This window comes from Anneissia japonica, unplaced genomic scaffold (genome assembly GCF_011630105.1).
Source record: "Anneissia japonica isolate Jap-2015-1 unplaced genomic scaffold, ASM1163010v1 scaffold4988_len2956909_cov206, whole genome shotgun sequence".
In the NCBI taxonomy this organism is placed as follows: Eukaryota; Metazoa; Echinodermata; class Crinoidea; order Comatulida; family Comatulidae; genus Anneissia; species Anneissia japonica.
Genome location: NW_022696345.1, coordinates 701,462 through 714,810, shown reverse-complemented (window position 1 = coordinate 714,810; position 13,349 = coordinate 701,462). Strand labels below are relative to the sequence as shown.

At 32.6% G+C, this 13,349-nt stretch overlaps 1 protein-coding gene across 1 annotated transcript in view; it reads right to left on the bottom strand.

Moving 5' to 3' along the window:
* The window catches only part of LOC117101925 (voltage-gated potassium channel subunit beta-2-like), a gene marked incomplete at its 3' end in the record, with an annotated part of 39,681 nt that extends 26,472 nt beyond the window's left edge, over window positions 1–13,209 (bottom strand). Inside the window, 3 exon segments of the mRNA XM_033242038.1 lie at window positions 5,229–5,464; window positions 7,848–7,964; window positions 12,982–13,209.
* Window positions 13,210–13,349: the final 140 nt, after the last annotated feature.

The window sequence follows — 13,349 nt, the reverse complement described above, 5'->3', positions numbered from 1 at the left end:
TGTAACAGTGCATTTTAACATGATTTTTTTTTTCAAACTAACAATCTATTTTTATTGTGTTAGTTTGTGATGTGTGCAACAATATGAATGATGCTTAGAGGTCTCACACATTCTATGTAACGCAACCAGCGAGTCAGCAATGCTGAAAATATTTTTTGGTAGATCTAGTGATGTATTTTCATTCGACAATAGACAGAAGATAACAGATTGAACAAACTTGCACATTAAGAGTATCTTCAGTGTCCAATTATATAGTAAATATGTTTGTGTGCAGTTTTACTTTTGAAGTTAACAGCTATTAGTATTACGAATAAGATCAAAAGGTATTTATACTGAGTACTATACCGGAAATGCTCAAATAAGTGCAGCAGCGCTTATAAAATTTTTAGAGGCTTTGAATGCGGCACTTATTCAAGCATCGGTACATGATTAATTAGAGTGTCATGATTGTTTAAATTAAAATAAATAAATGAACTGGAAATAAACAAATTAAATTTAATGAATTTTACCAAAATTAAAAATATTTATAAATTGTATGATTATGATGCCAATACCATACAATATTTACCGTAATTTTAATTTACAAATATTCTTTTTTTGAACATTCAAATGTTTGTCATGGGTCCTGCAGCCCTGGGATAACGTATTTCCAGACATACACAAAATTTGGAACACCTCTCTTTTCCCACATGAATAATCAGTTCCATTTTATCGTCTTTAATACTCAAGTTGGTTATGGGCCTGAACACTGAAGCAGTCATCTTCCAACAAAAAAAAAGACATGAATTATACTGATGTACCACCATGCTTGTTTACATCTGAATATTCCAACTATAATAAAAACATGAATTTCTTATCATACCCCATTAATATACATTCAGTGAAAATTATTCACTGAATAACATAATAATTATGCATATCATTAACTGCTGTCTAAGCATACTATACTGTGCATATGTTACAAATAGTGTATATAATTATGTCATGCATAACCTAAGGCCTACTGTAAATATGACTCAGAAATGTAGTAGATCTGAAAGACGATTCTGAAAATTTTTTATAAAGCTCTGAAACATTGCGGAAGGAGGATAATTTCAAAAGCTTCCGAGATGTTGAAATCGAGATTAATGGACAGGAGGAAGTGATGATAAGGAAGTTGCCATAGTAGCAGATAGGCCTAAATGTCTAGTGGAGACACAAGGATTAGATAGGTCATACATTTTTGGAGGGAAGATGTACATGGAAAAAAATCTGAAGAAAGGTAGAGCATATATCAACATTAATAGATTTGGCACAAGACTGGCAATCAAAAACTGAAATCCAAAACCACTGTTAGACAAGACATGGCATACTTCAACAAAGATGGATAATACTAAGGTACTGCCCCAATGTAAATATATGAAGATAGATTAAGATGCAATGTACACATGCAACAAAGATTTGAGGAAATAAATTGTATCTGCCAAAGAACTGTCACCTGCATTGGGAATAAATAGACTCATCATTTAGGTGAGACTTTTTTTATTTCGCGACCTTATTTTTTTAAAGATTGTCACAGAACAGAGGAAAAAAAAAAAAATTTGTTTTCTTATTTGGCAAATAGTTTTGACAAAAACATCTAGACGGGGGATAAAATAAAAATAAAATTTTGCTGGTGTAATGTAAACAGTGTAGTAATGAAATGCTTTTAATTCATATAAATAGTAAGAAATATGCATATCTTATTTTTTGAGATTTCAAAATAGCGGTGGGCGCAATGAAAATAAAGAAAAACTTCAATTTTTTCTTTAAATTTTAATTTTTTGTGGCCGCGAGTACGCTAATTGGCCGAAACTAAAATTGTTTTTATTTGAAATTATCATTATTGGCAGGCGCCGAGTTCGCTAAACAAGGTATGAAAAATGTTTCGCCTTGGACTCAATACGAGGCATGGAAAGAGGATTAGAATCCAATCACCTTTGCCACCTGCATTTCAAGTTTTATTGCTGGCAGTTGATTTATTTTGGACAAAGCTCGCAAGTAGAATTTATGTAGCAATGCCAAATATTGTATTTAATTTTGCTGCAGTTTTTATTGCTGCAAATTGTTAATATTGAAATGAAATTGCATCTGTTAAAACCGATACTGGTTTAGTAGAGAAAAATTATTTTAAAAAAAATACTAGACAATTGATACTAGAAAATTGATGTTTTTCCCACTAAAATATGCGTAATTAATAGTACTATATTCATTAATCATTTTATGTAACTCTTTCTTTTCATAAATTACCCAGGGTTGTATCTGTAGAAAACTAAGGTTGAGTGATAAACATTTTAATAATAATAATTATAATGGCATCTTGTAAAGCGTACGTATCCGTCTCAGAGCTTGTGGCGCCAATTTCAACTTGCAAAGAGAAACAGCCTTTTCTGCATTTCATTTATTATATAAGGTTATTTAATTTCATATAAATTTTCTTTTTATTTATTTATTTATTTACATTTTTTTAAATTTTTGTTCAAAAATACTTAAATATAAATTATCAACTTAACTACAGGGAACAGGCACAAGCGCAAGGTCTTAGAGGGCTATCCATTGCCACTCTGTCGCATTCCGAATGCAAATTTTAAGGATGGGTGGGTGATAACGTTGGTTTACTCAAAACAGTAAGAGTAGATTTTACGGATGGAAAAGTGGGTTAATAGAGGTGGGTGGAGGGCCATGATATTAGCTTTATACTGGGTGGAAAACTGCGTGGCCCCGCCCACCATAACTACTGTAAATCCCTGATTATCATAGAAAAATTATTTACTTTTCTGTTTGGGAAAGATCTTACTGTCACTGAAAAATACAGACAATCCTCGAGTCATCTAATTAAAACATTGAATTGCTCAATTAAATAATCAGGTACGTTTTCCACCTACAATGAAATACAGTCTAAAGCCAGGAACTCTGCACATTGTACGACGATCGTACGATTGTACAACCGTCGGCCAAAGAATCCAATTCCGCTCGATGCGAGGGCTAGAAAACACGATGTCTGCTGACGGTCAGCAGCAGTCTAAACAGATCGTCATTAAAAACGATCAATTGCGTGTATGTTGTGACGCTGCGTTCTTCGTAGAATCATACCTTTTAATAACAATTTTGTATTTTAAAAGCATGTTGTAATACTAGGTAAAACCAAAAGGTGCACTGACTGGGTTCAAATAAAATAAAACAAAGGTGACTCCAAATAGAGAAAGTGAGGCCATATTACTCAACGTTTCGAATTTATTTAGTGATCATCAGGAATAAAAACAGGGAGAGTAAGTACCAAAAATACTACAACATGCAAATATAACTGATGAACCATAAGATAGTAATAAGTGAGTAATATGGCCTCACTTTCTCTATTTGGAGTCACCCTTGTTTTATTATACTAGGTAACGTAAACATAAGTAAGTAAACCATATGGAATGCAAAATCATTTTTGGTACAAAACAATACGAGCTTAAAATATGTTCCTTAATGTATGGCACTGTTGAGTTGTTTCTAAATTTACACATCATAAATCCAATATTATTTTAAAAGTCACAATTTCAATCGTAATGTTTCTACAATTACTGTATACTGTATCATGTACTTCACCATAGACATATAAAAAGTACATCACATAAAATACAGTATCCGACATAAATGTAATTGTTATGTCAATGACAGGTTTGCCCAAGGGTGGGTGAGTTACAGGCTAGTCGCATAATAATTGACATAAAAGAACATGCAATGCATATTTAGACACAAATTACTGCATGAAATAATTTTAGTTTACCTAATTTCACCATATTTGATGTGTGTTAACTGTACTATGAGGACTGATAAACCGGCCTGTTCCATAAGAAAAAACAATGTGCAACACAATTATGAGTTACTACTCCTCTTCTTGATAACAAGGTCTAATAGCCCATACTTGAGGCGTGTCCATTTTTCATGGTAAATGTTTTGGAATTGTTGCGCCGGCAACTGACGCCATCCAGTGATTGGCCCGTTGGGACTGCTTATATAGAGCTGTGTTACATGTATGCATAATTATGCTAGATAGATAGAGATCTAAAAATCTAACATAAATACTATCATAGTAACTGCATACCTGCTGTATCACCTGCTAGTACTCTATATAAACACATTATTATTATTTATTTAATCTTTATAAAATAGCACTATAAACACTATGATTATCGTTGGTGTATTATTGTTATTTTACAGGTACTATCAGTGTCTCCATTACTGTTAGTTCTGTTATTGTTTCATAATCTATGTAAATATTCCGTAATTATTATTTCTTCGTGTAACTTAGCATTGGCGCAATAAAAAATCATGATTGGTGAGATGTGTATTAAAAGAGCAGTGTTTATTCAAGAGAGAGACAATTATTTGATCATTTACTACAGTAGCAATAATAAGGCAGTATATGATTTATATCAAGTAGTATCAATTTATAAATGCATTGTTTTAATGTGAAATTAATGTTTCTGTCTGTATTATGACATATTGTCAATAAATATTCTCAAAATCATTAACGCTAAATACAGTAAACCTGAAATACTCAGAATAGGATATCCAATGACAAAAATGCTTAAAAGCATCCGAATGCTTTAGAAAACACTGGTGAATCTCAGATGAGACATAAATTTGATAAGCTAAAACCAAAATTTATTATTTTAGAAACGGCAACTAATAAGAGCTCTTAGACAACACTTAGTTCTTGGTCAGAAATGGAAGTCGTTAGTTCCCTTTCTGTACAAAAATTTTAATGGTAAAGCACACAATTTACCTTAACTGTAATCAAATACCATAGCATATTTTCTCTATTTCAAAACAAAAAAGTCAATGGCAAAGGAGAGAATACGTACTATGATAATTATATAAATTGGCTTTCAAATTTCTATATTTGAGCTGAACAAATAAATTAATATATATGACAAACAGAACATTTGTTTGGCATTATTAGATTAAATTACATATTTGGATTTTACAGTCATCGTCTGAACGTGACTCACAGATAATTGTTTGGAAACACTAGTAAGTAGACAGAAGCTTATGTGGTGTTCGCATTTTATCACTCACTATTTCTGAAGAAACTGGCATTAGCTAATCAATGTATCAACACTTCGCTGAGGTCGCTACGATAACCAGAATATTTTAATGAGTGCTAAACCTTGGCAACTTCGCGAGGGTTAAAAATTAAGTTCTATTAATACTTCACTTACCTAGGACAGCTAATATCCAGTGAGATATAACACGCGTGGAGATCTTAAGAGTGTGAACGTCCTTGCGTGTGTTCTACGTGAACAGCATCGAAGGCAGGCAGAAGGCAAGTTGTGTGATGTGCTTATCTACCTCTTTTAAACGCATCTCAATACATGTCCCCATCGCTGCCAAGAGTGCACATCACACATTGATTAGTTGACTGGTTATGCTTCACTGACTCCAGTCAATAAACTGCCTATAATGAATATTAATATTTTAGTCTCTGATATCCAGACATTTCTTACATTATGCTCGACTGGATTTGTCCAATAAATAAATTAATTTTTCAGAAAGTCAGCGGATAGAATGGTTTAGTCTGTTGTCTCGATAATACATGATGGCTGGTGCAGTTTTGTTCAATTATAATCTCAATTGATATAATGCAAGGGTTGCTTTTACGAAAAATTATGCTTATTAAAATGGAGTGGTTTAATTACGAAAGGTTGCAAGACATAAAGTGGCTATAATTGGAAAAGAGCAAACTGGTAAATACCTGTTAGACAGACATCATCAATTATAAATTTAAAGTACTTATTATCATTTTTGTATGATTATTACATACTAGATCTGATAATTTTGGTGAAAATAACAATTAATTTAAAATACGATAAATAAATAACAATAACAAACTAAAAATAAAATGTTATTAAATAAATTTTCATTAGACCACGCGATTAGGGTTGAATTCACTAGCGCAAGTTCGCTGGTACAGTGGTTCTATTGGAATGAAACTAGACTAGTTAATATCCGAAGGTTGAGGGTTGAATTCCCATCCGAATCACTTGCAATTTTTTTTCGGAAGCAAATTAAGTGAGTAATACGGTGGATGTCAGGCTGAGTAAAACATCATTCCTAATGATGATATTAAATATTATAAATAGCTTTTTGTAGGACACAGAACAAAGAGAAATTAATTGCTATCTATCATTTTATTATGTTGCAAAGATATTATTAGAGAATACAGTAAATATTGAGCCTACTGAATCACCTCAGTGTCTAGGTTATTTGCACATCCAAGATATTTAATATGCATGTCACATCTCATGATGTAGAAGGCTAGTAACAGACATTGTATAGTGATATTATTTCTGTTATCTTGCAAAGACCAGAGTATAATTAAAACATTGAGAATGAACATCATATATGGCATACCATCTACACTTCTAACTAATGTATACCGCATTTATTCAAATTTGAGGGAGGCGTTTAATCCAAATGAGGCTCCACAGGGGAAGATTATTCGAGGGGGTGTTTATTCAAATCAGGGCATTTATTCGAATAAATACAGTATTTAAGACACGTTACATGCCATTGTGCATGAACGAGTTTCAGACGTGGTATGATACCTTCAAAAATTCTATAATTGTTGAGAAGAGCTGAGGATGATATTAAGGATGAATACCATTATGTAATCTAGATTAATTATCCTTCTAAGACATTCAATATACATATCTCCTTTCAATTAAAGAGCTCCTTTGAGACCAATGTTTCATAGTCTATTTAATTACAAAAATTATAAGACAGATGCTCATTTGGGGTAGCAGAAAGGTAACACATACTGTAATTGGAGGGGCCTTCAATTGGAGGGAGTCCTGTACATGTTACATTATGTAAATGAACATTTTTAAAGGACTTTCTATAATGTAACATTGATGGATATTTAAATGATCTTCAGGCTAAACTATCATTCCGCTTTTATAAAAGCCTCGGATGAATTTACAGTAGACATGATGTGACTCTAAATAGGTTGTCACTACATCTTTTAATCTTGCTTCGGGCCTTTGTTAACGTTTATGACACCATGGTTATTCATAACTTACAATCTTTGCTCATTTGTGTTGATATAATTTTAATCGTACCCTTAAGTTTCTGGCAGTGTAAAACATTGAAAATCCCTTGAAAAATTCGATATGGTAGATCTCTTAGTTGACAAATACATTTGATTTGCCAATGTATGGGTGTGATGTACATATATTTCAAAATCAGTGGTTTCTCTTCAGTTTGAAAAAAGTCAATGTAATTTGATTTATCTAGCAAATTATTCCACAGTCTAAAAGCAACTTGCAAGAATAATCAAGAAAGCAAAAACAAACAAAAAAAACCCCAAAACATCAAGCTAGCACCTAAACTGAAATATGGAGGAATTACATTGTCATAGCATATTCTGTCTGTTATGAAAATAAAGAAAGTTTAAATATTAAATTCAATAGTTGAGTTTGACCTGTTAGCATTATTGATGATGAAATTAAGCACCCACTTAAACTGCTTACTTTTTATATTTATTTATTAAAAGTTATTAGTTTTCGACTGAAAATTAGAATGAATAATTAAAATTCTCATATCAATATAGTAACAGTTCCATATTCTTTTGCATTTGTCCTTAAATTGACCAGTAATTAATTTTAAGGAATTTGGTTGTAAAAACAAATTTTAAAATCTATATTTCACTGAAAATTACTATTAATGAGCAACTAAAATGATTTATTGCAATTTCCACTCCCACCTCCTATTTTAGCACAGATAGCATATCACTGACAAACTTATTAAAAATGTTTTCATAACAGTATACTGTACAGTACTTTGTAACTTGAACTCCACTGACCATATCCAGTAGGGATTTCATGCAGCAGCTGACGACATTTAAGGTTTTAAGATGCAGATAAACAGGCAGTTAGAAATTGGACATCATCTGTAATCTCTAAGTAGAATGAACTTAAATTATTGTCAGCCTTTCAACGACATCATCAAATGGATTACTTATCTGAGTGAACTCGCCAAGAAACGTGATCACCCAACACAGAATTACTATTCAACATCATAACAGATTTCATGCTTTTTTTAAAAGAGAGCAATTACTACCCAGCAGAGATCTCATGTGCTTGTTAATAGGGGTTAGTAGGATCTCACCTGCTCAGCCGTCCCGAGGCAAAACAAGGTAACTGACATTTTGTCAATTTTGAGATAATATCAGTTAGGAGTATATTAAACACGTATGAATTACCTGTGAAAATTTCAAGGTCTCAATAATGAGTCGTTTCGGAGATAGCACCACCTATCTTTTAGCACAAAACTTAAAATCTGGTGATTTTCCGTGGTAAAACAACGCAACTACAAGATTACGGGGCAAAAAAAACGTATCTACGATGAAGATACGTTGTTTTGCCTCGGAATGGTAATCAAAAATTGTTTTGAGCTGATGGAGTTTGGCAAGGCAAAATCAACTGGTTATTGGTGTTTCCATATCAATAATCTTAACAGCAACGTATAAACAAGTTAAATAATGCATGATTGCTCCGAAACATGATAAATTCCAAAAATATGTCCCATTTGCAACAACACCAAGTCTGACATGTTTCCAGGGCAAAACAACGTATCCTGTGAATATCGCTAATAGCTTTGCAATAAACAAATGGTTGTAATTAAAATTTTACATATAATCACAATATATATAGATATACAATCCTGCAAAATTTCAAAAGGGTACGACAATTTATTACCAAGTTGCAAACATGCAAACTTTAACTCTATTTTTCTTCAAAAGTGAAAATTTCAAATTACGTTGTTTTGCCACAGAATGGCCGTGCTTGTTAATAGGGGTTAGTACAGCAGATAATATTCATGGTTACAGAGATAATCATGTTGATATGTTGATGTTGTTGAAGACGATGATTGTGGTAGCAGTGATGAAAACGAAGATGACGTTGATGATGATGGTGGTGATGATGATTATGAATACGATATTGATGAATATTGTAAATTGTGATGATAATGATGATGATGATTATTATGATGATGACGATGATAATGATGCCACTTTCACAAGAGGAAAGGGAGACCAAACAGACGGCGTGACGACATCAGAAAATTCAGTAGCAATGACTGGAGGCAGGGGGCACATAGAGTAGTAGACTACAAAAATTGATGGAGAGGCCTACATCCAGCAGTTGGTCGTAACAGGCTAACAAGGAGCAAGATGATGATGATGATGCTAATGGTCCAATCCAATCCAATCAGGTCATTTATAAAGCGCCTTTTTTTGCAGATATGAAGCGCTGCACCCCACATACTTAGGCTCCTCCCAACCACAGGCAGTCATGATAATTGCCTAACCCAAGCACAGAACAAGTAAACAAATCAAAAGAAACAGTGACAAAGTTCAGAATCATAAATAAATAATGCAACAGAATGAAATAAAAATAAAAATGATGATTATAAAGAGGTGAGGTAAGTTAGACTTAAATACAGCAACAGACGACGAAGAATGAATGTGCACTGGAAAGTTATTCCAGATGAGTGGCAAGTCACACAGGAAACATTTGTTACCAATAATTATGATTATTATAAGGAAGGTTGTGCTTGGACAACCTTCGCTGGAGAATCATTGCATTCTTGTATAATATTGCTATGAAAAATTATTTTTACATTCCACATTCAATCGCAACACAATAAATTAATTTCACTATGAATTAATATTCACTGTTAAGGCCAAGTTAAAAAAAGGTACTTTCTCACCCTAAATTTTGAAAACTTTTTTTTTGTTACTCCAAGATGCAAGATGGTCAATGGGAAACAGCTATCGGTACTACTTTTCTCACTATTAGTGAAGTAGACACATTGAAAGCAAATAAAATAAAAGAAGCACATGATTCATACTATACGTATCTCAACCATGAACGATAAGAGGAATTTCACTGATGCGAGTTAGCCAAATTTTTATACATTCGTAAAATAATGGAAATTTCTAAAAAATGATGAGGCAGAGAAAATGGATGCGCGAAGGGGTGAGAAACTAGTGAAAATAATAACTTTATTTAATAAAGTGCAAGCAACATCCATTTAGAATGTTCACAGGCGTTGTACAGAAATTTAAAATTAGAAATTTACAAGAAATCAGAAACTCAATATATAATAAACATTAGAAATATTTAATAAAGTGCAAGCAACATCCATTTAGAATGTTCACAGGCGTTGTACAGAAATTTAAAATTAGAAATTTACAAGAAATCAGAAACTCAATATATAATAGACATTAGAAATATAAATGACATTAAAAAAGCATCACAATACAATTTAACACATCAAAACCTACAGTGAATAAATGACAGCTTACTAAGATTTAAAAATATACGCGACATGAAAGAAAAATAAAACACTAACAAATATAACAATATTTTTTTTTATTTAACCTAATTGGAATCTAAATAAGAAAATCCAAAATTCAACATTGAAATACTTTAAAACAAATATGTTAACTTTTGTTTGAATCAATCTCAATGAAAATAACTTGGTGGCCATTGTCTTTTTGTTTATTAAACATAATTGATCATAATAATAGTTAATTAGTATCAGGTATCAAGCTCAAGGGCAGAGGTGAAAAGCCATCTCCACAGGAATCATGCTAACATCTCAGATGTAACCAAAAACAGCTAACTTCTCAGTTATCATCAATGAATGTATTGATAACTCACGGTGTTATCTTAAAAACTATTAATACAATATGATATCAAAGAGTATAAAACTGCAAGAGGTCCCACTGCCATGATTTTGTATGCAGGCAATGAAACGTTAAAAAAGTACTACCACGACATAGGGGGCCTATTCGAATTTGAACATGCACGCAGCACACGTTCGAACATCGAACGTTTGTTAAGGCCATGATGCCCCTTTTGGGTAGTACTTTTTGAAATAGGATTGCGTTCCAAAGAATCCCCGGCAGTGCAACCTCTTGCAGTTTTATACTCTTTGATGATATTAAGTTACATCATCCAAATGAGGGCGCTGTTTACATTAAAGTGTGGAAGGGAAATTTGAATATTCCATAGAGCTATTCTTATTAATATTATATCTCTATGGAATATTCTCAATGATTCATACTGTTTTGCCATGCTTGGTAAATGATGATCTTGCATCATAGCAGGGCGACCCCTTTTTTCATTTATTTATGATACTTTTTTTCAATGGGAAACATCTATCGGTCCTACTTTTCTCACTATTAGTGAAGTAGACACATTGAAAGCAAATAAAATAAAAGAAGCACATGATTCATACTATACGTATCTCAACCATGAACGATAAGAGGAATTTCACTGATGCGAGTTAGAAAAATTTTTATACATTCGTAAAATAATGGAAATTTCTAAAAAATGATGAGGCAGAGAAAATGGATGCGCGAGGGGTTGAGAAACTAGTGAAAATAATAAGTTTATTTAATAAAGTGCAAGCAACATCCATTTAGAATGTTCACAGGCGTTGTACAGAAATTTAAAATTAGAAATTTACTTTACAAGAAATCAGAACTCAATATATAATAGACATTAGAAATATAAATGACATTAAAAAAGCATCACAATACAATTTAACACATCAAAACCTACAGTGAATAAATGACAGCTTATTAAGATTAAAAAATATACGCGACATGAAAGAAAAATAAAACACTAACGAATATAACAGTATATTTTTTTTTATTTAACCTAATTGGAATCTAAATAAGAAAATCCAATATTCAACATTGAAATACTTTAAAACAAATATGTTAACTTTTGTTTGAATCAATCTCAATGAAAATAACTTGGTGGCCATTGTGTTTATTTTCTTTACTTACCCGACTGTTTGTTTATTAAACATAATTGATCATAATAATAGTTAATTAGTATCAGGTTTCAATCTCAAGGGCAGAGGTGAAAAGCCATCTCCACAGGAATCACGCTAACACATCTCAGATGTAACCAAAAACAGCTAACTTCTCAGTTATCATCAATGAATGTATTGATAACTCACGGTGTTATCTTAAAAACTATTAATAAATACAATATGATATCAAAGAGTATAAAACTGCAAGAGGTCCCACTGCCATGATTTTGTATGCAGGCAATGAAACGTTAAAAAAGTACTACCACGACATAGGGGGCCTATTCGAATTTGAACATGCACGCAGCACACGTTCGAACATCGAACGTTTGTTAAGGCCATGATGCCCCTTTTGGGTAGTACTTTTTGAAATAGGATTGCGTTCCAAAGAATCCCCGGCAGTGCAACCTCTTGCAGTTTTATACTCTTTGATGATATTAACAGTTACATCATCCAAATGAGGGCGCTGTTTACATTAAAGTGTGGAAGGGAAATTTGAATATTCCATAGAGCTATTCTTATTAATATTATATCTCTATGGAATATTCTCAATGATTCATACTGTTTTGCCATGCTTGGTAAATGATGATCTTGCATCATAGCAGGGCGACCCCTTTTTTCATTTATTTATGATACTTTTTTTCTGTTTAATATATACTTTTACTTCTGTTTATATTCTTAACTTTGTTAAGAAAACTGGATCATTTTGAAAAGCAGCACCGCGATACTGAAAATGCTATCTAGTCGAAAGAAAGAATAAAATAATAAAAATAAAATAAAATAATAAAATATGTTTCCAGTAGTCTTTGGTCGTTGGTCTGATTCTATCTATTTATGGCATGACCAGGCTTAGGCGCGCCTACATGATGACATGATGCTGCATCTTCAAACAAGGCATCATGATGGCCTACAAATAGGGCCTGCATAATATTATTATTAGCCTCTCTTAAAAATGGGCTTTCAATAACTTAGCATAGCTATGCACGAAGACATAAAAACATAGCTATGCCTAGACCTATGTAGCAAAATAATACAGTCATAGAGTCTATAGTAATTAATGTGGCCTATAAAATATTTGCCTACCTTCCTCACCATCACTGCACAACAGGTCCTTCTTAATACTAGGCCTATACTTTATCTCTGATCGCTTCAATGCACACACAGTTCACTCGAAAGTCAGCTATGCCCTTCGCAACTCCGACCTAAGACCTAGGCTTCTTTTTTTGGCATTGGATGGGCTTCTTTTCGAGGCAAAGTAAAAGAGTAATGTAGCAGGTCAAAACTGCAATGACCAAAACGGCAAACAGACCAAAACGACAATGAGAAGTACCAAAACAGTTCTTGACAATGCAAGCAAAATTGTCCCAATAGGCAAATCGAATATTGCCATGTGCTCTTTTTCCCGCTTTGATGTTTTAATGTTTTAATCGCGTTTTTTTTTTACACATCCG